The sequence below is a fragment of the Acanthopagrus latus genome, chromosome 19 (assembly GCF_904848185.1).
Source record: "Acanthopagrus latus isolate v.2019 chromosome 19, fAcaLat1.1, whole genome shotgun sequence".
NCBI classification, from domain to species: domain Eukaryota; kingdom Metazoa; phylum Chordata; class Actinopteri; order Spariformes; family Sparidae; genus Acanthopagrus; species Acanthopagrus latus.
The window spans coordinates 5,438,477-5,462,639 of NC_051057.1; the positions used below are offsets into that span (position 1 = coordinate 5,438,477).

The 24,163-nt window shown below is 42.3% G+C and overlaps 1 long non-coding RNA gene across 1 annotated transcript; it reads right to left on the reverse strand.

Annotated features, from left to right (window-relative positions):
- Window positions 1-4,253: 4,253 nt before the first annotated feature.
- Window positions 4,254-23,704, reverse strand: LOC119008844. The gene is made up of 3 exons (XR_005071572.1): window positions 23,448-23,704; window positions 21,665-21,772; window positions 4,254-4,459 (listed from the first exon to the last, which is right to left on the reverse strand). It is a non-coding gene; the product is annotated as an uncharacterized LOC119008844 (long non-coding RNA).
- Window positions 23,705-24,163: the final 459 nt, after the last annotated feature.

Consider the following 24,163-nt stretch of genomic DNA (forward strand, 5'->3'; position numbering starts at 1 on the left):
TGGTGCAAAAACAAACAAACAAAAAAATACACTGACGTAGTTTATTCAAATATTTAAAAAATCATGCATAATGCAGAGCAAAGATAACACAGTAGCTCTGCAAGGAGTCAGTTAGCAAGCCTGCTAGCAAATCACTTATAAGACAATGCATTTTAAAAGTGTAATCGTGTCTCATACAGTAGCTGTCTAAACCCTTGTTTCTTCAGTGGAGCAGTTAATTCTGACAGAGGAAAGGTAAATAAAAGTATAAAAGTGCAACACAGCTCATCGGCAGCAGCAGCAGCTCCCTCCGTCTCTACTCGAGCTCCGGTGTGCCCACAAAGGTCAGCACTGTCAGGATTGTTTGCTATTGGCCAAGTTCGGCGGCGTTGAACACTAATCATGGCAGTTCCATTGAGTCGAATCGATTCCTTTCATTTCATTTCAGAGTCTCCGTTGCTGCTCTGACTGGGCGCCGAAAAACAAATGTTAAAAACTGCTGATAATTCCCCAAATAGCTTTAAGGCATCACGCAAAGGCAATCGTTCACGCTGCCCCGTGTCGCTGGGACACGGCCCGTGACAAAAGTATCACCATCCATAAAAAGAAATCAATAAGACACTGTACGTCTTCGCTATAACTGCTGTTGATTCATCCTGTAGTTGCGTAACCTCAGCTGGATGTTGCAGTCTGAGTGCTGTGTTCTATCACTTCCTGCATCCTCTTATGTGATTGTTATGTAACTGCCCCGAGGTGAGAACGTACGGTCATTGATTTGCAGGATGTCTTCTGGCTGCTGAAACAATGTAGTTGTGACTGCTGCTGTAGGTTTTCTCCATGTAACTTGTAAATAACATGTTCTAGCACAGTTAGTCTGCACCGTGACTGCCTCTCCGCCGGGTCAGACACCCCACGGCTGCAGCGGCTGCAGCGTTTCCAAAGCCAGGAAACCACGGAGCCATGCCTCTAGGCTAAAATGTCATTAACATGTAAATCTGAAGCTGCCCCACAAAAAATGAATTACTCTATTAATTTTGCAGACCCAACTGTTTTACTTTTTTTTTTTAACCCAAATGCTCTCTATTGTACAGTCGTTTTGAACAGTTCAGGGCCAGGAAAATGTCCCTGTACACCCGGCGGACACTTGAAACCCCTGCAGCACGTCTCGGAGCTCCGACTGCCACATTTTACGAGAGAGCTAAGACTCAGACTGAGCTGTTGTTAGGATGAGACATCTGCGGAGTGCGTGGAATATATAGGGAATTTGTTTTCTCTTCAAGGCTTCTCCGACGGCTTGTACTCTCACACATTACCCCCCCCCCCCCCCCCGCCAACCCCCGCCCCCCGCCGTGTCAAAGCTCACTGTTTTGTTTGCATGAGAAACAGGAGCCATGAACACAGAGCAAGCCTTCCTATTTGAATAGGGTTGTACGACACCAGATCGCTGCAGGAAATCATATGCAAAGTACGCAGTTACGGAGACATTATCATACTCACAGACACCAACAATATGACCTTTACAGCACGACAGCAACAGGCGTAATTGGTTCCTTAGTTGGTTCCAAAAAACTATTTGGTTAGGTTCAAGAAAACACCGGTTTGGTCTACGATAAATAAGAACATGTCACATACCTCTATCACATAAATGACATCAGTTGCTTTATTTATCTTACATAACATTTTTAAATTAAAGCTGCAAGCAGTGGAAGTTACAATGAGTTGATGGTTCTATGGCGAAGCGTCAAAATGGACCGCACCACCAGGTTTGGCGTTGGCGATATTCTTTTGATAAATTTTGTCCGCAAATGCTGCTTGCAAAGTTTGTTTGTTTTTTTGTTGTTTTTGTTTTTTTTTTGTTCAACACCCTCGACATACAACACAAAGTGGCTGCATGCGATCCGCATCTCCTTGTCGGTTCATTTGTCCTGTCTCGTCTTTCGTCTGTTTTTCCAGTTCCCTCCACATAGTGTCGATCCCGTGTCTCTCATGTTGCTCCGTGCTCCATCACTGGATAATAATTTGTTTTGAAAATTGTGAAAAGAGAGATACATTCTTCAAATAGCCGTAGCTCAGCGGGCAGAGCAGGTTGGCTAGTGATCGGAAGGTTCAAATCCCAGCTCCGGGCTGAGCTGCGTGTTGCAGTGTCCTTGAGCAAGTTACTGAACCCTAAATTGCTCCTGATGTGCAGTTGGCACCGTGCACGGCGACTTTTCGAGGGAGTGCCCTGCCCTCGCCCAGAGGCAGCTGGGATTGGCTCCCCGCGACCCCATAAAAGGGATAAAAGCGGTTCCAAACGGACGGATGGAGCTTCTTACAGGTTTTTAAAAAAGAAAAAAATTATCCAAATAATAGAGCATATGATAATATCATATCATTATTATATGGACACTCAGGACACCTAACATCACCCCTCAGAGTGTAACTGGGATCAGCTCTATTAACACTATCAGTATCCCCATGATACAACACCATTCTGTATTTGCATATAGGGACCGTGACCTACATTATTGGGGCTTTACTGCCTTTTCTTTGTGTAAAACCACCACAGAAAACCGAAAGTGCATATCTCAGAGACGGCGCCGTCCCCACGGTGAATATTAACCTGTTATTTTCTTCCTCACTCCCTCTATTTTTATCTTATCATTTCAGTTGGAAAAATACACTTTTTGAAGTGTGGCAAAATCCAGCGTTAGTCTCACAAGAACACCGTGCCCACCTACACACACACACACACACACACACAGTCTCGCAGCGGTGTGTGGAGGCTAACACGATAGAGACCTTGGCGCTCTCTTTCTTTCTCATCTCTCTTTCATGCTATATATTGTTTTTTATGTTTGTTTGGGAGGTTCCAGTCTTTAAATGAATTTGTATCAGTCCCGTCTTCTGTGAGATCTTCCTTCTGTTTTGTTCTCCTTCTTCTTCTTCTTCTTCTTCTTCTTCAAACTCAGTGCATGGGTTCGTTTCAGTGTCTCATCACCTGATCTTTCTGCTGATGGTGATGAGTGCTCGGGCGACTACTGTTTTAAAAAAAAAAAAAAAAAGTAATCAATTAGCAACTGCAAAACCGCGACGTTATCCTGTAAACCTTTCAAGTTAAAGTGCTAAAAACTGCCAGGGAGAGGAAAGAATGAAAAACACTGAAACAAAAGAAAAGAGAACTAAAGACATCTCAGAAAACATTCACTGCGATTTTACGAGCAGAGGCATGTTGAAATGAACTAACAAGACAGTTTGCAGAATCTTTTTATTTATTTATTTATTAAAGCGATGGCCTCCTGACAGCTACGCTGGACTTCGGTAGCGCAGCAGTGGGCGTTGAAAGATGTGCCCCGTGCTGTCCTTAATGTTGGGAGACTGCAAGGAGCCGAGCCAGCGCATTAAACTGTGTTTTTGCAAGATCTGATTTGACGAAAGGTGAAAAGTTAAACATTCACTTCTAAATGGCCGGTAGCTCTTACATCACGAGCTTTTACCACGCTGCAATGGTAAAGCTCATGATGTACCCATGCGGCGCTCGCGCTGACGGGTAATTGTGTCTCCTGATGCGCCTCCGTCTCGCGGTGCTGCGCTGTCGGCCTCGTGCTGAGCGTGAGTCGACGTGTTGATGAAAACACTTTCGAATTTCTAAAGCTTTTGATTATAATGGACTCTGTGAGTTGCTGTACGCCGCTATAATCCCTTATGTTGTCTTACATGAACTGACTTCATATTATATTGCTCGTTTATGTGTTGGCTTGCTCTCCACACTTTCCATTATAGCAACACGATGGAACTTTTTCACCTCGCTGCCTCAGAGTCACGTTGGTACAGAGTCCTGCAGCAGGGTGAACGGTGTCGCCGTCACCAGACAAACTGTTACACACCTAGGGTTTGTATTTACCGCAGTGAAGCTGTGGGGGAGGCGCCAAATCACACAACAATGAAAAACTTCTACATAATGTTGCTTTAACTAAGCCTAATAGCAAACAACATACATGACGGGAGGAAGAAAGTTTAAGTAGAGACGTTTTATGTTACTGTCTTGCTCGTCACCTGTCTGCCTAGAAAGGATCTGACAGATATAATTGGAGATTTAATTATGCCAGAAAGTGAAATTGTAGCACACGCCAGTGAACAACAACAAGCTCATTGGGTTCAGATATCAGAATAGGACAAGTCTCCATCAACAGCGCTGAACATCACGTTTTGGCTTGGCCTGCAATCTGCCTTCTCTGATGCCTTGAGGACGTGTCTGACTTTTCCGCTGACAAACTGTGAAGGGGAGCGTTCCTTTTGCCGCGCAGCGAGAATGATAAAGTGAAATGCGGACAACGATGAGTCAACAGCGCTTGAACACTCTGTCTGTGGCAAAAAAAAAACTCGTCAGACAGAACTCGTCAGAGACCTGGACTTTCATGATGTGGCTGAGGAGTTTTTATTAAGGAGACAGACCAAAAAGGAGACCAGGACCAGGATCTTGTGTGATATGGTGGAAATCCTGTATGATCAAAAAAAAAAAAAAAAAAAAAATTAAGGTTACATACAGTATATTACTATTTGCTATACGTCTATCTATATTGTAGACAATGTGAATCTGATTTTGTCAGATGATGTACCCTCGTGTGCCACCGTCTCACAACGTGATATTGCCGTAGGCGATCCCCCACAACACACATCCATGCGGCGTTAATCCTGACAAACACCACTGTTTGAACAGAGAGGCTGGAGCACGGGCTTGCCGAGCCCAGTTTGAGTTCAGAGCGCTCCCTGCCTCTTGGTTGGTAAGTTTGACGAGCCTGATCGGTCTTTGTATCGATTTTAGGAAAGTAAATAATCTAACACAACCTGGCAGTTATCCATTGCCCAGGATAGGAGAATTGTGTTGAACGTGTCGGTGGTTCCTCTTATGTAATTAAACTTGATCTGCTAAAAGGGTACTGGCAGGTGGAGGTGCCCCAAAAAAACAAAAACAAAAGAACATTATCCTCTCCAGGGCTCCTGTTGGGCTGGGTGGTGGGTGGTCCAGCCCACATTTAAGGGAGACTGGATGAGAAGGTCCCCTCATCTCCAAACAAAGCATGACTTCTCACATATTTGCGTTCCTTTCGGTCACCTCCAGACAAAGTTTTGATTAATTGCTGTATTATTTGCCGACTGTCTGTTCTAATGAGGCAGTAACATTCAACCAAAAATTAAAATTGTCTGAAAATGATTATTATCTCCTCACCCTCATGCAGACTGAAATCGTAGTCCACAAAACACTTGCGGAGCTTCACAGCAAAACAGCGTTGCAGCAAATTCCCCTAAACGGCTGAAGTAACTGAGGACTTGTTTAAAGAATGAAATGAAAAGAAAAAATAAATAAAAACATAAAACCCACTTCATTCAGGAAAGATTTCAGCTTTAACACATATCCTTAAAAAGGTCACGATGCAATTCCAAAGCAAAAAGAAAAAAAAAAAAAAAAAAAAAAGGAGTCTACCTACACAAATATGTTACATAAAATCTCGAAAAAAAACCTCAAGAGAACACAGACACATTTTTAATGATGCTGAATAGGTGACACACGATGCAGTAAAAGGGAAAATGAACGTATATATATATATAAAAAAAAAAACATATACAAGCAAAGAAGTGTGTCGATGTGTCTGTGTGCATGAGAGATAGAGCAAAATGTGACAGAAATGAAAGAAAGTGTGTGATCCGGCGTGTGTGGAGGAGAGCTTTCATAAAGGTGTTACAGCAGCCATAACCACCTCTGCATCTCTGCAGTGACAGGAAGCACCGCGACATGTCTAACTCTGCTACACTGCATTCACTATGAGCAGCAGCACTCTCACCTGGCCTCAGAAATAATCATAATCATCCTGTGCATTGATTGCTGATATCTGTATGGCACTGTGTTGCATTACTATGCTTACAGGGAGTCGTATTATTCGCTACGCACGTGTTACAGTACCTGCTCTTTGGGAACAGTGTGTTCACAGGCTCTAAGTATTCGTTAAAGTGAGCCGTCAATGACTATGATTTCATACTTACAGACCCTCGGATTTCTGTGCTAAAAGCTTTTCCAAAGATTGCCTTTTCACCGAAGAAACCCAACGTACTTTTACTCCACTTATTCGAGATTGTGTTGGTAAGATTGTAGAAACCAGCAAGACATAGCCGCATTTTTTTTAAGTAAACCATCCAACCCAACAAAAAAAAAAATCCTAGCACCTCACTACAAGCCTCCCTCCCCGCCACAACAGTTGCTAATCCATGCCACTGGAGTGTGCTTTGGGCTAACTGGCCTAGCTCGGCTCAGGGGGCTGTGTGTTTCGTGCTACCGAAACAGCCATCAAGCCGTGAACGACAGGCTCGATGGCTGTGTGCTGTGAGCACAGTGCAGCATCTTCATTGCTCAACATATCTAACTGACTTTTGTCTCACCCGCATATGCAGAAACACTGATCATTTTCATACTCGATGTAAATAATGAACATGGCTATGTTAGTACTCACCCCTGTCAAGCTGTCATGTTCGCTAACAGCTTTGGCAAGACATCCGCCTAGCCCTATGGAAGACTCCGGTAATACACAATGAGTAAGAGTGCAAAAGGCAGGGAGGTGAGTAGGTAGACAGACATGTAGCCTGTCCAATAGATACCTGACAAATGCACCTGTTAGTCAACAGGTTTGGGTCAGCTTTACCAGAGAATATCACAGGTGCAGGCTAACAGGTCAATGTCTGACAAAGCTGCGTTCAGAGTTGGCCTAATTAACATTTAGCAAAAATTTGCAAAAACATAATGTGTGCAACAGCTCATTTCCCTTCCCCTCTCCTCTCAGTCACACACACACACACACACACACACACACACACAAGCAGATCTATTGTCACAAGGCTCGCTGTTTTATCCCCCTAAGTAAGTGGTATCTGTACTTTTATTTACACCGCCGGCGCCAAAACTCTTTTTTTCTTTGTCATAAAGATGGAGCATTCATAAGACGGAGAATGTTCACAGGACGGCCAGAAATCCCAGATGAAGCCGAGCCAGATGAAGTACAGTGTTAGCGGGTGCCAGGAGGACGTCCTTCCTTGCCTTTAGGAGGGATCGTCGTTGCGCAGAACCCCCTCTCCTCTCCATGCTGGCAACAAGTGCTGCTGTGCGCTCCGGCAACAAGCGCGTCCAGCGAGCGCGCCTTCAGTTCCGCTGGTCTTGGAGGGAAAATGTGTTGAAACATGTTAAATCTTGGGGCTGTGGACTTTGTTCTTTACTTTTGTTTTTGTTTTTTTTGTTTTTTGTCTTTTTGCACAGTATGGCCAGTCACTAGGCTGAAACCCTGTGGAGTCTGACACATAAGGCGATGTGACGAAAAGTCTTGTTCATGTGTGAGAGAGAGAGGGAAAAAAAAAAGGTTCACAGTTCATGTTCACAGCTTGAACCTGTTGAAATGCTTGGACCTCTTTAGCTTATTCAACAATAAATTACCAAAATTTGGAAATACTTTGTTTTTATTTTTCATCACATTTATTTAGCCTCGATCCTCAGTCGCCTGGGAGCGGTTGGTGGAGGAGTAAAAGAGTTGAAGAGAGACAGTTTTGTCCTCTCTGCTCTCAGTCCAGTGAGGTGGTCTATATGGCGCATCGCGTCTTTTGAACAGGTTCTTGATTACCGCATATTTTAATGGGCTGTGCGATGCAAGTTGGCTCTTGTAACGGAACGGGTAAATGGAATCGTATCTCTGTAGCGCTTTTCCAGTCTACTGACCGCTCAAAGCTGCTTTACAACACTTGTCAGATTCACCCATTCACACACACACATTCACACACTGATGGCAGAGGCTGCCATGCAAGGTGCCAACTGCTCGTGCCAGCTTCTCACCAGGAGCAATTTGGGGTTCAGCATCTTGCTCAAGGACACTTCCACATGCAGCCATGGGTTGCGGGTATTCAAAAAACATGACCCGTGCATCTCTATTGTCCAGTGTTTTAATGAAGAAGCTAAAAACGCCAGTTTGACAGGTAGTAGAGGCCTGCGATCACCACATATACTGTCTTTATTAAGTTTTGTTTTTTTTGTTTTTTTTTATTGTCTGAGCATTTGATGTATTCATTGTTGTCAGGATGTCGAGAAAATTTTGACAGATGTAACAAAAAAAAATATTTCCACAACAGCTTGTCATCCCTGCCTTCAAAGCTTGTATTCGGGCTCCGACCACTTTCGAGCCAAACTCCTATGTAACGTTAAGTGGAACTACTTGTTTACAGCAGTCCAATGCACTAGCTGCTGCCATGGTGTCAGTCAATGCGCTTGGAGCTGATGAAAACACCCGGGAAAATCCTATTATTAAAATGTCATCTCGCGAAAAGAATTTGGCACTAAATTTGCTGCTGTTGTCCCCATCTGTTGCAAGTAACAGGGATGCAGCTGCTGCATTCACTGACCCCTCATCGCCGGCCTCTTTAGAGTTTTTGGAAACTGACAGCGCGCGCCCGCGTCGTCTCCGTTACCGCAGTCTCTGCCTGTCTATCCCTCAGAGAGCAGAGGCGAGGAGACATTAAAAGAAATAAAGCTTCCAGCGTGTTTTAAGCATAATGATGTGACTAATGATAGAGGGTGGACGGGTGCAAGTGGAATGCACCCCAAATCTTTAGAGGGTGATGAATGGCTTTATCATGCAAGGGCAGCATATTTCAGCATTGCCTGCGCGAGCTGGTGTGCACAGTCCTGCCAGACGCCCAGAAAAAAACAGGGTTTAAATGTTTTGAACCTTTTAGTGTCCCGATCATTAAACCCATCTCTCCGCTGGATATTTTATACTGAAGCAATAGATCAATATTTTGGGGGGAAAGACGTGTGTTTGATTTATGATACCACTCTCAATAAATGCATAAACCATAAACTCTCATGTCTCTCTAATGAATAGCTGAAGCCAGCAGTCATCTTAGCTTAGCATAAAAGCTGAAAACAGGGCTAGCTGGGCTCCGTTTAAAGGTAAAGTAATCTACAGGGCAATTCCTCCAAAGCCCACTTAACATATTACAGCTCGTTTATGGTATCGGTAAAAAAGCAGAGTGCAAGAATGCTAGCCCACCATTTTACATGGGGCTATACACCAAATAATTTATTATATTAGCATTACAGTATATAGTATTACAATGACAGTACACAGTTTTAACATATTTTTGTTCTCCTAACTGTACTTGGATCAAGATCCTGACCACAGGATGTCGTGGGGCTCATACCACTTTTGTCCACAGGGGACGCCAGAATCAAACAAAAATTTCAAGTCGCTTGTAGCAGCTTTAATGTGCAAAATTTAAAGTAGTAACTGCGTCATTCTTCAGTCCCCTAACTAGAAAATGTGGGTGTGGTGCCCAGTTAGTCGGATAAGGCATTGTTAAAATAAGCAGATCCACGTGAGTGCGTGCAGTGGTTACTGTTAAAAAACTTTACTATAGATTACAGGTCTGCAATTCAACTGATCCATATTGTTTTAACATCGAGGTAATCCGTCACCGGGAAAGAATTGCTTTCTCTTCCTTTTGTTGCTTCAAAACAGAAATGATATCCCTGTAACACTCTCACTTTCCTTCTGTTCTACTTCTATTTCACTGCATGCAAGTTTAATCGTTTGTGTGAAGGAATGAGTTTTTTTTTATTTTTTTTTTATTTATCTTTTTTTAACAAACCTCCACTTTGATCGTGTTTGTGCTTTCATGGTTTTTATATAAGCACACACAGTTCACAGGCTCATTAGTTGCATTGCAAATCACCATATTCTGGCTATAGGAGCCCTAGTTGTATTGTTTTCATGAAAGCTGCCCCATAATGTGTGCCTCTGCCCAGCTCACTATCAGATTGTCAGCAGATTAAAGATGAGAAAGTTCTATTGCATCTGTCATCCCTATCATTAGGCTGCAGTTACCGACTGTGGGCAGCAAAGAAGGCTACAGAATGACCATAAATTTTAGCAACTCTAAAGCACTCTAACAAGTCTTTTTTTTTTTTTTTGTAGACATAACATAACAAGTTACTTTTTAATAGCAGTAATGTAATGAGTTACTTTTTAAAAGTAGCGTTACCCAACACTGGTGTTGAGGTATGTGGTCATATAATAACATAATGATAATAAAATATAATCAAAATATGTTTGAATTATGAGTGACTCTCCTGATGTTTTGTTGGTACCGACCCAAACAGATGTCACACAATCATCAGGATTTAGATTTTTTTTTTTTTTTTTTCAAAAGTCGTAAGTTGCAATCATTGTCAAAATAATTGCAGTTTGATTTTTAAAGTCTTTACAGTTGAAGAATGAGACATTCATCCGTACCAAAAGACTTGGCGAGGTATTTTTATTTTTTTAATCCTGGCGTCCGTCTTCAGTATGTTCCGAATACAGCGGGAGCTGAACACTGCTAAGCGTATACATCCTTCGGTGGGTGTGACAATACCAGCGTGAGATGAATGCAGCCGATTCTCCACTGCTTCATCCTGAAAAGCTGCCATCTCTCCAGCAGCTTAACATCAATTATGTATCTGAGCGTGCGAAGCCATCTATGTATCAAAGAACCTTGTCTGTCAAGCAGCTGGTTTGGTGAATGCAGGAAGCAGAAAATGTCAGATTTGAGGAAAAGACAGCCGGTCGGGAATGACCTCTGTGGTTTTTTATAAGGCCATCATCGACGTGAAGCCAGGAATAACTTTAACAAGAAAAGTTTTTTTGGTTTTTTTTTGGTTTCACGCCGGCACATCAGACCGTCTTGCCGTCTGAGCCATATTTCAGGTTTTGTATATCCAGGAGCATCACAACAGCCGCAACTGAATCACTTGACTGTTTCACAGAGTAGGAATTTATTGTCTCATCTTCTGTTTACAAGCGCAGTCCCACACGGACCTATAAAACCACACTGCAGCTAGTACAGGTCAAAGTCAGCAATTTTGTAAGTAAAATAGAGGTCGAGAAACTGTCAAGTTTTCTGCAAACCCGCAGCTTTCCTGTTAGTCTCGGCTCCCAAGCCATAAAACAAACGTTTACTCTGCTCAGCTGGTGAGCCCGGCCGCTGATATTACATGATGTACGGTACGGCCAAACACAGTGTCCACAGTGTGCAGACGGATCACAGTGCTTCCGCTGATATTAAAGCATGTCTGCCACTAGTAATTTACAAGACGCATGCCCTCGATTCATGCACTCCTGAAGGTTAGGCCCAGGCATTCATTTAGGCAAATCAATATCCTTTTATTTAGTATAGTGCTCTTAAATGCCGACTGTTGCCTTGTGGGGGAAATATCAATGAGTCTCTCCCAATAATGTTTCACAGGGCTCCATCTTGATCCCCTGGAAATATTTATCAGAGGGGAAACGTTTCGCTGCACAAGTGTGACGAATGGACGTGTCAAAAGAGAATGCATCACCAGGGCAGGCTTTTAATATAATTATTAACTTTGACTCGCCCTCATTTGTCATAGGGGCTAGCACTGAACGACAGGGCCAGTGGCAGTTTTCCTCAACTTTATCCGATAACGTGGACAGGCCCGTTGGCTGTTTTGGGTGAATGCCGCTCTCATTTGAGCCAAAAAACGGCATCTGTTCAGCATTTTTCAATGGCAGTTCCATCTTCTGATATATTTAAGCATATATATATATTCTCTGACATGTGTACATATATAAGCATGTTTCTCTGGTTTAAGCTGAATTCGGTGATTGGTGAGCCCGGAGGCAGCTTTCAAGCAAAATTGATCACAATACTTCTGCTTAAGAGAACAGCTGAAAATACAAGCGGTCATCAGTCAAAAATCATCGTCAACGGGATTGTTGGTATTTTATTTTTTTTTTGACTGAAGCACACAGGGTGTTTTGATCCATCGGAGACACAGTGGCACACAGTGTTTTACTTGTTGAACCAGATGCGCTGCTATCTGACTTCCTGTCCGGCTCGATCTACTCTGTAAAGGTATTTTGATTTTGCTCAAATCCTGAAGATCCCAAAGAGCACCTGCATGGGATCATCACAAATACCCAGCATCACTACAAAATATATATATTTTTTCATACATAGGTTTTTAAAATCACAAATCAATCAGTATTTAGTAAAAGAAAAAAAAGGGTTGTATTTAATTCATGAGTCAAAACTCCTGAAAATATTTTTAATCTAAAATTGAACGATATGTGGTGATTTTTCGGATTCAATGTAAAATGTATTTTAAATGGGCCTTTTTCTGCCTCTGCCCGAAGCCGAAGTTGAGCTCCTGTACCTATTTCCCAGATTTACTTGTTAGAGTCTTAGAATCCCCCCTGACTTGTTGCATACAGCTGGTTTACACACACGGAGAGAAGGGAAGAGAAAATACGGTCAGAGTGACAGTAATGGTGAGGGAGGGAGAGTTTCCAGTCAAAAAAAAAAGAAAAGAAAAGAAAAGAAAAAAAAAGAAAACCTTGTCTCACAGCTGCAGTGCAGTCAGGCTTGTTGAGGCTACTGTCAGAGCAGAAATTGCTACGTCTGCCTCGCCTGTGATGGATGTGTCCCTGAATGACTGCTGCACGTCAGTGCAAACTGACGGCTCCCGACAGAAGCTTTGCCCCTTTGATTCTGAGGCTGATGCTAAACCTTGATGTTAAATTCATGTTTTACACTGATGAAAAAACTTATCTAACAAAGGATTTTATCTACAAAGCAAAGCTATCAATGAATAATGAGTAGTAACTGGAAAATAGGAGGTACATAGCAAAGATGTGTTTAAAAGTAAAATAGTTCAAGTGCTGTGAGAACATCTCCACCTTTTCATACAAAAAAAAAAACAAAAAACTAAGTCTCTGTCGCACAAAAGTGTATATCTTGAGTGACTTCAGTATTCACCAAGCAGGCAACATCATCACTTAATGTGAAGGGAGACATTTGCCAGCAATTACACAGTCAGTGATCAACTGCCCATCACAAAGTGGAGAGGGCTAAACAAACACGCTGCTGATCATTTGTTATATACCAGCTGATTTCTATGACAGATGCCGTTTATGTTATATAACAGGATGCATCAAGCTGACCAAAGCAGAGTGTCGAGAGTGAGAACACGGATTTTAATGGAATAGAATTGCTCAGATCAAAATAGCTGTGTAAGAATGATGTAGCCTATGGATTTGTGTTCCCTTCAACCATCAGAAACGGATAATGGGTTGTGTGGCATGTGTGGGCAGGTGCATCCTCAGCTTCAGCCATGCAGTAGTCAGATGGTTTAAAGGCTAACTGTGAAGTAAAGTAAGGATGCCCTACGCCAATCCACATGTTCAAGGCACATGTTGTCAAAATACGACCTTAGAGTGAAAAATATATGCTATGTAGGCCATGGTCGGATATTTATCAAAAAGGAGACCTGAACAATGTCCTTAAATATCTGATGTGCACAACATTTCTTAGTTTTGTACAATTTGTTATTACTTTGTACATTTAGGTCCGTCTGCTTTCCTTTTTTAGTACAATAATAGTAGCCAGTCTGACCTACCCACGTGTGAAAAGTAGCCATGGATTGTATTTGGCGATAAATGGTTGAACTATGTACATTGGTAAAACAATACTGCAGCCTGTTGCAATCCCTCCCTCCCTCTGGTCATACAGCGGGACGACCAGAACACCCAGGGGGGGTTCTGACACGGAAGGGCAGCCAAGAACAAGCGCTCCGATCTCACTTTCTCTCGTTGTTCAGCGGACAGCTAGGGCCGAAATAAATCGTATTATTGCCTACCTGTACTTTCAGTCATTATCTGGAGTTAATGGGTTGCTGTTGTGTTGTTGTGTTGCGGATGGTTTTTGAAAAGAAACAAAACAAAACAAAACAAAAAAAAGCCCACTGAGAAGCAGACGCAGTGGATTGTGCGATGTAGTTTCCCCGCTGGTAAACACACTGCCGGGCTTTTGCGGCTGCAGTCTCTTTGGGCTCGTTAAGTGAAGCAGATATGCCGGGTGACAGAGCAGCGGCAGGGCGGCCCACTTACAGCCCGCCGTGCAGACAGCCGGCCTGCTCGCTCCATCTAACGAGCTCAGAGACACTGCAGCTAAAGGTGCCTCCAGGAGAACGAGTTGAGGCAGTCGTTATGGTGTTACTGCGGCTCAAACGCCACTAAAAAATCGACTTTACTAGAGCGTCTGCGTGAGCTAACAGCTTGAGAACAAAACCGAACAAGCATTCACCGGGGAAAAAAGCATTCATACAGATTCAACTTATTAGGTCCATGAGCTTTAGAAGACCAATAACCATATGATAGGTTGGTATGTATTATCACAGTCCCATTTTTTTAGCGGGATATTGCAAAAGCTGATGTGTCTTTGCATCCCTAGTCTATTGTCTAGTCACAATTACTTGTGTCATTTAATGTCTCCTTTATAGTTCTAAATGTTTTATTAATTTTCCTTTGTTGAGACCCACAGGTGAAGTCATTTATCTGGGATTTCAAAATGGACTGTGAACTGAGCTGAGTTACCCAGAATTCCCTGGACTTCCCCAGTCTTCACACCTAGCTGCAAACACTACCAAGACACCCAGCTCTGAGCGACAATGCACAGCGGGAACAGCACAGTCTTTCTTTGTCCATGCCATGCGGCCATGAACCCTAGCCGTCATTTTGCTTTCGTTCTTCCAGACACATACACACAAACTGACACACACCTGTATATATTAAATGTTAGGTAGGTTGTGCGTTTTCATTTTGTGGTAAATAAAAGACTTTTGAACCTACGTGCCGTCTATGTTAATATTGTGAAGTGTGAATGTTGCCAACCTCTTCACTGTTGAAGACTCCAAAAATCCTTCGACCATGACTGGCTGTCATGGTAATCTTGGTTGTACTGAAGTTAATTATAAATCAGACTTACGAACTGACAATTTAATACCTTTTTATGAGACTGATTTGGTGAATTTACTATCTTTTCCCTTCTTCAAGGGTTGGTGCCCCGAATTACCTATTGATGTTGGATGAAGCACTTACACCTTTATGAAGTAACTTCCTTTCATCTCACTTCAGCAATTTATACACCTCAGTCGTGTAGGCACATGCATAAAAGAAATACACCACCAACCTACCTATGCACCCACAAAAGAATGAGACGAAATGCAAGCAGCTATTTCTCTTTTTCCACAGCGGAGGTGTTTTAGGGTGGTATTTTCCCTCAAAAATGCCGAAAAAGTGGCCACAGCTCCGTAACGAAATTGCTTGAGCATAAACCTATTGTATGGAAAGCTCTGGCTTCACATTTACATAACAACCATGCTATCATTCAAACCCGCGCCCATCAGTGACAGTGTGAGTGGCTGTGTCAGGGACTGTGTCTTCATTAAGTGTCCCTGTTTAGCAGCAGAGCTGTCTATTATTCACTGGCATGCTGCAAAACATTTCCATTGGAGATGCTATGAAAGGATGTTGGCTGATAGCTAAGTGACAGTTATGCACACGTATATTTCAACACACACACACAATGGGTGAGGCAACACAAACACACACACACACAGGTTGCTAGGTGACAGTAATGGCTTATAATGAAAAGATGTGTACGGTTGGAGTGGGGACTGATTGTCACCTGTATGACTGTGAGGCTGTCAGCTTTCTAAACAGAGGAGCTGTGTTGACGCGTTGCTGTTGGCAGGAGAGTGGAGGGTAAAGAGGGATAACTGCTGCATTGCTGAGCAGGCCAGTGGTCTCTGGGGGGAACAGTTTGTCCTCAGTACAAAAAACGGAGGGCCTGCATTATGTCCACGCGCTCGGAAATCGATGGGACGGTTAGACAGGCAGAGGTGCTGATCACATTTCACCACTGTCTGTCTGCTGATGGAATAAACATTGCTGAATAATATGAATGTGAGCGAACAGGATGCCCGGTAGAGACCAAACGGTCATGCTGCATTTTTGAGCGTGAAGTCTTACCTAGTCTTTACTTCAGCAACTTGTCCGATCATTCAGTTATAAACCCTGCTGTGCTTTGACCGAGACGCATGGCAGACTACACTTTGACCAATCACAGATGCCCTCACTAAATGCATTTCCATTTGTTTTATGCACGAAAAAAAAAAAAAAAACCTGAGTGGAAACACCAGAAATACAAACAATCCTATCTTATATTTTATCTAATCTACACTGAACCCCAAACTGCTCTTGATGTGCTGGTCGGCACCTTGCATGGCAGCCACCATCATCGGTGTATGAATCTTTGTGTGAATTACTGTAAATCACTCAAGCTTTATTGTCATTTAAACACTGTCATTTGGGCAAAAGTCTCTGTTACATGTAAATGCGTACAGTAATCCTGAAATATTAACAAACATTTTGGACACATCTATTCAAGTGAAAGGGGCACTAGATGTAATCAAACATTACGCTAGCGAGGAAGTGGTATAACTTCAAATATACGTGTGGGTAATCAAATATGTTTTCTACCTCGAAACATGTCCTGATGGCCCATCACATTTTGACTACTCATAGTCTTTTCAACTGCTGATCAATCGGTAACTTGTGAAATAATAACGATTGGCCAGGCTCCCTGTGTTTACATGACTTTTAATGTGGAACATGGCGGGATAACATTCTCCCAGCGCTCAAGCTCCAATCCTGAGCTCACGTCAGAGGGAAAAGGCCGCAGTGTGAACTCGATCTACGTGGCACTTTGTCATAAAATGTCACTATAGAACAAGGTGTGTACTAAATGATTTATTTACCTCGTCATGTTGCGTCATTCTACTGAAGGGGCCTAATAGCACATGACTGGAGAATTAGCACCACCATGACCTAACTTCTAATATGTGGGCTACATTTGGATGGAAACCAGAACGCTAAACCATCTGACATCACTGAGAGTCAGTCTAGAACCATTCACTGGTTGATCAAGGTGTGCTCTGTCTACATCTTTCCCAGTCAGCCAAAAGATAATGAAAGAGAATGTATGTATGTATGTATGTATGTATGTATGTATGTATGTATGTATGTATGTATGTATGTATGCATGTGTGTATGTGTGTGTGCTGAGGTGATGTCACATCCACATATGTCTGAAGTGTTTTAATTCTCAGCGCGAACAGCTGTACAGAGAGCGCTCTGTGCTCCTATTGGTCCAAATCAGAGAAAATGTTTCCAGAAATTACTATATGAGGGAGTAACTTATCCACATGTCGCTGTTAACATCTGCATTGTCTTCATTTATTAACAATAAAATGTTGGACCACCAGTCACATCAACTTGATGAGTTCAGGCTTGTAATATAACTGAGTGGTTTGGTGTTCCAACGTTGACAGGGTAGTTATTTTTAACTGGCTAGGCGCGCGTCACTCTGGCGCATCAACCTATGATGACATTTACACACCTTTCATAATAGGCTAGCGGTATCTATTTCTCCATATCTTCCTGACATTTCGCCAGGGAATACAGTTTATGAGGGTGTATGATGTATTTAAAATAATACGTAAATAAAAACTGAGCTGCTGCTGATAGAAGTCAATGAAGCGTTGACATTTTCTCGCCTATGTTGTGTGTCTCATGTGTGTATAGTCTTGTTGGGTTCAAAATATTACGGCCATAGAGGGGTGGATAGGAAATAGGCCCCATTTTTCCACAGATTGTTGCTGGAGGAATGATCATTGGGCTGAACGGAAGATGATGGGCGGCCTTCTTAAATCAAATAATTCACATAGCTTTATACGTGACTCCTAGTACACTGCAATACCTAGCTTTTGCTCCATACTGTGTTCATTTGTGAACGAAAATGGCTGTAAAATGTTCATCAAGAACATTGCCATGACTAAGATGTGACAGCATCGACATCATTAAACACTAGCTGTGACTATAGCAACATGCTATGATGGTTGGGGAGGAAAAAAGTCATTTAAAAGATTATTTAAAAAAACATTATTTCTCTATCTTCTAGTTCTAGTCTCTCACACACACACACACACACACACACACACACACACACACACACGTTTGCCTACCGTGCCTAGATCTTCTGTTGGTACTAGACTCATGTATTTAGTAAAGAAAAAAAATTGAGGCCCTTTTTGTGCTTAAATCACCCATCCTTCATCCAACGTTTCTTGTAAATCTGTTTGGTGGTTGGTTTGTCAGCATCATTATAAAAACAAGCTTGACATTAAAAATAAATAAATAAATAAATAAATAAAAAAGAGAGTTGTCATTGACCATAGACCAAAGATAAGACTAAAATGCCCAGACTTTAATTCGACTACATAAAACAGATTGAGATTGTCTAAATATGATAAAAACTTACAAGACTAAATTCAAAAATAGCTGATTATTAACACAATCCCTCAATCGCATCGGAACGGATGATGAACACAGAAACAAACTTGAGTATCGGAATAACTGAATGCAGCCGGGAGGCTCGTCCACTTTATATGCCGGAAACAATCAATTGTTCCAGCAATCCAGCAATTTCCAATCACTTGTGTCTTCCCTTCTCATTGTCTAATCTAATCTGACCATCTGCCTGTCACCATCTAGTGGGATGGAATACATCTGTTTGTCTGAGTGTTGAGAAGCTTGTCAGACTCATCAGGCAAACTCAAAGACAGGAACAATAAAAGAAAAGTATTTCATATGATCTATGGTAACACAGGACTGTATATTGAGAAACCGTGCTGGTGACTTCAGCCAATTTGTATCAACAGTCTTTTTAACCATCTGTACCTCTCTGTTTTACATTACCATTCCACTTGCTACAGTGTCTGTATCATGACATGCCAACCTCTGACCAAACACACAGTCAAACAGTTGCTTTATGTTGGTTTGTCACCGTTCCTTGCCATTCCTTAGTACAGGCTCAACATATCCGACAATGTAGCTAAGATACTACCTTGGTTTCTGATGCCCTGACTGTTTGTTTGAAGAAACAATGGATCAGACACAGTAGAGTACATTTCTGTCAGGAGGCGTTCAGCAGCTGGAGCGGTAGGTGTATTCTAGTGGTTGATCTGACATAAACTACACATCCTTATACCTTATAACAAATGAATAGGGTAATGACCAGTAAACCGACACATAAGTGCACCCAAAACATCAGGACCACTGCGATATACCAGCAACAGGTGTACCTTCCTGGTATGTGCACAGTTCGGCCAGGTTTAGGTACTGAAACCACTTGGTTAGGTTTAGGATGACATTATGGGTTGAGTTAAAACAACTCCATTACTTCTGTAATGTCAGTTACAAACGTGCCTTCATGTGCATAACTGTAGTTACGTTATATACGTATGTGACATAGATTCATTACTTTAGTGAATTAAATTAAAAGCATTGGCTTTTGCTTCACACTGGATGTGACAGTGCTCTCCCGGGTTGAAGTCCTGTACATGTACCCTTGATCCTGACATCCTCCCTGTGCAGCCTTTCTTGCACTTTATACTACTTCATCTGAGCTCCTCACTCATTGCTGTAACGATTACTTCTGCCACTATGGTCGCCACCTAACAAGAAAGGACAATACGTGTCGCAATAAGCTGCTTTCACAGTCCGCCTCTGTTGAGGATGGTCTGGCCAAAAAACGCGGTGACCATGATTGTTCCATTTACTCTAACAGAGCCTGCATGTTGGACGTTGCAGAACAAGAACATGTTTGATGTAAAAAGCACTGTTACCGGGCAAAAAAATGATTTTCAACAACAGCCCCGTGGTGACGTTTGGTGAGAGCTAAGCTAAAGTTAATGCAGGACGACCTATTTTTCATCATCACACATTCTGTCAACCAATGATCCTGTTAGATGCAGGCTACTTAAACTACTTTGCCGCTGCCACCAGTGTCAAGGCCCTGTCTGTAGCTGTAGGGTGGATCTCCAAAAGGCTTCTTACCCTACAAATGATGACAAATTACTCAATTAATAACATAGTCTTATTGTCACATGATTTGGATCCAATGTGTGTAGGTAATAACTAAATAATCACGAGGAAAGAATAGAAATTGGGCTGCAGTGAATGAAGAAAATCAGGGGGGCAAATGTTGCTGGCACGACAGGGAAGTAGCCCCAATTTCCACACAAACATTAAACCCGAGTGGGCAGTTGATTGTTGTTGCGCTAAACGGGTAAATTATTGGAATTATGATGAACTAGTGTTAGATGCATGGCAGTCAAATAGTGTGCTGTTAAGATGGTGCCACTCGCTGTGAAAACTGTGACAAAATCAGTTGCTTCCCTAATCACAAAGGATTATCGCGACGGCCATCTTTCAATAATCATTACGGCAGAGTTGACACTGTGCTTCAGCTGATGACTTTATCGACTTTCACTCTGTCCCTGCTCTCTGCATCTGTTCTCAGGTAAGCCTTGGTGCACAGCGCATCTTGTCGCTGCCACCACAACGAGAGCAAAAATATCACTTCCACATTCATTACTATTAGAGCTGCGACCAATTCATGGATTGGCTGTCAATTATTTAATTGATCTGCAACCCTTTTGCTAATCGGTTCATCTCTTTGTGGATTTATTCGTCTGTTCTTTTAGAAACAAAAAAAAAGGCAAAATTGTGATTCCAGCTTGTCCAGTGTGAATATTTTCTGGTTTCTTTATGCCTCTATGACATTTCGAGGGTTGTGGACGATACAAGATGAGATTTGAGGATGTCACCTTTGGATTTGGGAAACACTGAATTCAACATGATTCACCATTTTGTAGACCAAACAACTACTTGATTAATCTAGAAAATAGTTGGCAGATTAATCCACGTTGAAAATATTGTTAGTTGCAGGCCTAGATAAAGAGAATATTTTAAGCACCTTATTCGCTGAATTAACAACATACCATTTTTCTTATATCACACAACTTTTTTTGGCATTACACACACAAAAAAAACTGATTTTAAACTGAGGAGGAGGAGGAGGAGGAGGAGGAAGAGGAAGAGGAGCTCCGCTGCATCCCTCTGTGTGTGTGGATATCAGCCTGTGGATCAGGCTGTCGGGTCATAAAAGTAGCATCCTGATCAATAACCGATGGGATGAGAGGGAGAAATATGTCCTTAGTGAGGAAAATATTAATGACATTACCTGCAGCGATGCTCCAGCAGCAGAAATCAGTCGTGTAATCTGTACATTAACATTCACATTTGCGCACGAGGAACAGCTGATACACTTCATTGATTATTCAAAACGTCTGACTCATTTCCTCTGGAGAGTTTATAACCACGGCTTTTTTTCTTGATTAAATTAGCCACGATATTTTATTACAGTGCCATGACCGTGTTCATGGAAATGTTTAGAATAACTGAAAGCAGCAACACCAAGGATACCAACACCTAGCTGCAGGCTACAGAGAAGCCCCGCTCTGTTTTCTCTGTAGAATTTTTTTTTTCTTTTTTTCTTCGGTGCATGCTAATTTTAGGAAGATATCCAGTCCTGCCACTGATTTTGACAGATAAAAAGTGAAAGCCCTCCGCAATCGATTTCCAGTTCTGAAAGTGTGACAACCCGATTACACTGTACATCCACAATTGTTACCGACATTCTCCGCATAGTATGTTTAATTTCCTCCTTGCTGCTTTCATTTGCAGCTAAGAGCCAGACCAGTCTTTGTTATTCTCATGGACAGTGGAGCACTCAGAAAAAAACATCCGCATCATGGAAGTGCTAACATCATCCTCAAAATGCAATCCCAAACCACGTTTTTTCCCCCTCTCATATGCTTCTGTTCATAACCTAAATGAAATATAAGTAAATACATGAGATAAATTACCTTTGTGAACAACTGCAAGGTAATAATCCTTGGCCTCCCGCTGATCCTCCAGCTCGTCACAGGGGGTGTTTTTTGAAGCATGTGGGATATCTCTGGCTGCACCTTGAGCTGAGGGGCAGAAAAAGATCATCCCACATTAAAATCCAGCAGGTAACGCAGCAGTGTCAGTAAAATGAGATTAAAGCGCAAGTTTGTACACACAGACACACACATGGGGGGGAAAAAAAGTACATATAGGAGACCCACACATGTAACGCACACATGTGCTGTAAACACACACACACACACGCACAGCAGAGTTGCAAAGGCAGCAAACAAACACGACGCCTCGGGCTGTTTTTCAGTTCCTCAGCTTGAGCCTCGTATCCACGCAACTGCCTCCTTTTTCTTTGAACAACACTTTTTTTTTTTTTTTTCTATACAGGCGCTAACCATCCCTTTCATGCAGGAACATGCAAACCTGCTGGTTTCGCCCGAACCATATCACATTACTTTGAAAATGAAGTGGTACAGATCATTGTTTTCATTGTGGCATCTGCACCGACTGAATCCAGCGTGCTTATGGCAGCTCGTGGCTCCCGGGGGGGATGTAAGTGCTTCCACAACATGTGAGAATGCAGGAGAATTTCATACGAGGCAGTGTGCTGGGATTAAGTGGCCCCCGTGTAAACATCCTGGTGGACTGTAGGCGTGACAGAGGTTTTGTTTCTGCTGCGTTGGAATGCCTTAATGAAATAAAAGGTTGTGTGTATTTTTTTTTTTCTTAAGCATACGTAATCCCCATTCATAGAGATCCCATGGCAGCCTCCAGTTCTTTACGCTTTACATCGTCATATATGCACGAGCACATTGTGCTGAAGAGAGGAATTCAATTAATCTGAGTGTCAATAAATCTGCAGTTATGAATAATAAATAATAATAAATAATAATTAACCGCAAGCAAAAAAAAAACTGCAGTGACGAGGGATCCCAGCGAGAACTGGAAGACAGAATACCATTTCTGAACTTGCAGCTTTAGTAGAATGGATTAAAGGGGCAGTCCACCAATTGCCTCATGTGTTTCTTCCAAAGATGTAAATCACTAAAAAAAAAATGCTGTTTGAGCTGTTTGAACTACTCTTCTTGACAGAATCGATTTAGTTCAACTCAATGTGTTGTCCTCCGGTCACAGCCTTGTTTCTTCAGCACGGTCCACGTGTTCTCGATGGGGTTCAAATTCAGGACTTTAGGAAGTCTATTCCAAAACCTCAATTCTAGCCTGATTGTTCCATTCTTTTACCACTTTTGATGTGTGTTTTGCATCATTGCCCTGTTGGGACAACCAACTGCACCCAAGACACAATCTTCTGGCTGATGGTTTTAGGTTTTCGTGAAGAATTTGGAGATAGTCCTCTTTCTTCCTTGTTTTATTTACTTTCTCGAGAGCAGCAGAGCCACTGGCAGCAACTGTTCATCGTGGCCAGACAACCCAGTTTTAGTTCCATGTGACCACTGATTTTTTCCTCCAGAAGGTTTTTCCCTTTGTCCATGTGATCAGCAGCAAACTTCAGTGGAGCTTTAAGGTGCTGCGTCTGGAGGAAGAGCTTGTTTCAACACAGCAGCCTCTCAGCTCACGTTGATGTAAAACACACTTGACAGTGTCTTCCAGCAGATAGACCTGTCTGTTGCTGGTTTGTGGTGACCTGAACATCCTGACCAAGTTTTCTCTCAGCAGCAGTTGATAGTTTGGGTTTTCTTCCTGATTGTGGCAGTGACACAACTGTGCCATGCACCTCATACTTACATGTAGATGTTTGTACAGTTGATCTTGGGAGCTGTAACTGCTTTGAAATGGCTCCAAGTGACTTTGCTGAGATCAGAGCTGAGCTCATTAGACTTTCCCATTGTAGCATCTGTGTCTGAGTCTAATGGGCCCATCAAACAAGTCCCTATTACAATGGGCCCAGAGAAGTCACCAGCTGTTATCAATCACAATCACTCAGAAAAAGTTAAGAGCCCATGCTACAATAAGCATTTCATTCACACAGCGTATTCATAATCGCCAAAATGGATTGTTCGAGTTACTGTATGTAGATTTTTGAGCCAGCAGATTTGTTCACATTTTGGTTTTTCAGTTGTATTTCAATAAATGTAAACAATGAATGTAGGTTACTTCAGTTACATTATGTACATGTGTAGCAACACTACATAAGTGCTGCATAAATGCAGTGCACTTCCGGTCACCTTATCATACAGAAAATAACTGACTATACTTGTGACACCAATAAGTTAAGTGCCATTCTGTATATATGTAGGTATGTATTTTCATATCTGTTATCCTTTGTTCACCTTCTTTTTGGTATGACTGCGATGGATTGCGGGCCAGCTGTTGGTCAGCTGACCGTGTGATCGCCTGGAGCCACACCTGGCCAGTTTTGAATAAAAGGAGGCATCACACATGCAATGGGCATCTATGGGAGACCAAAGCTACCTCCACAACATATATAGTGCATCTGTGAG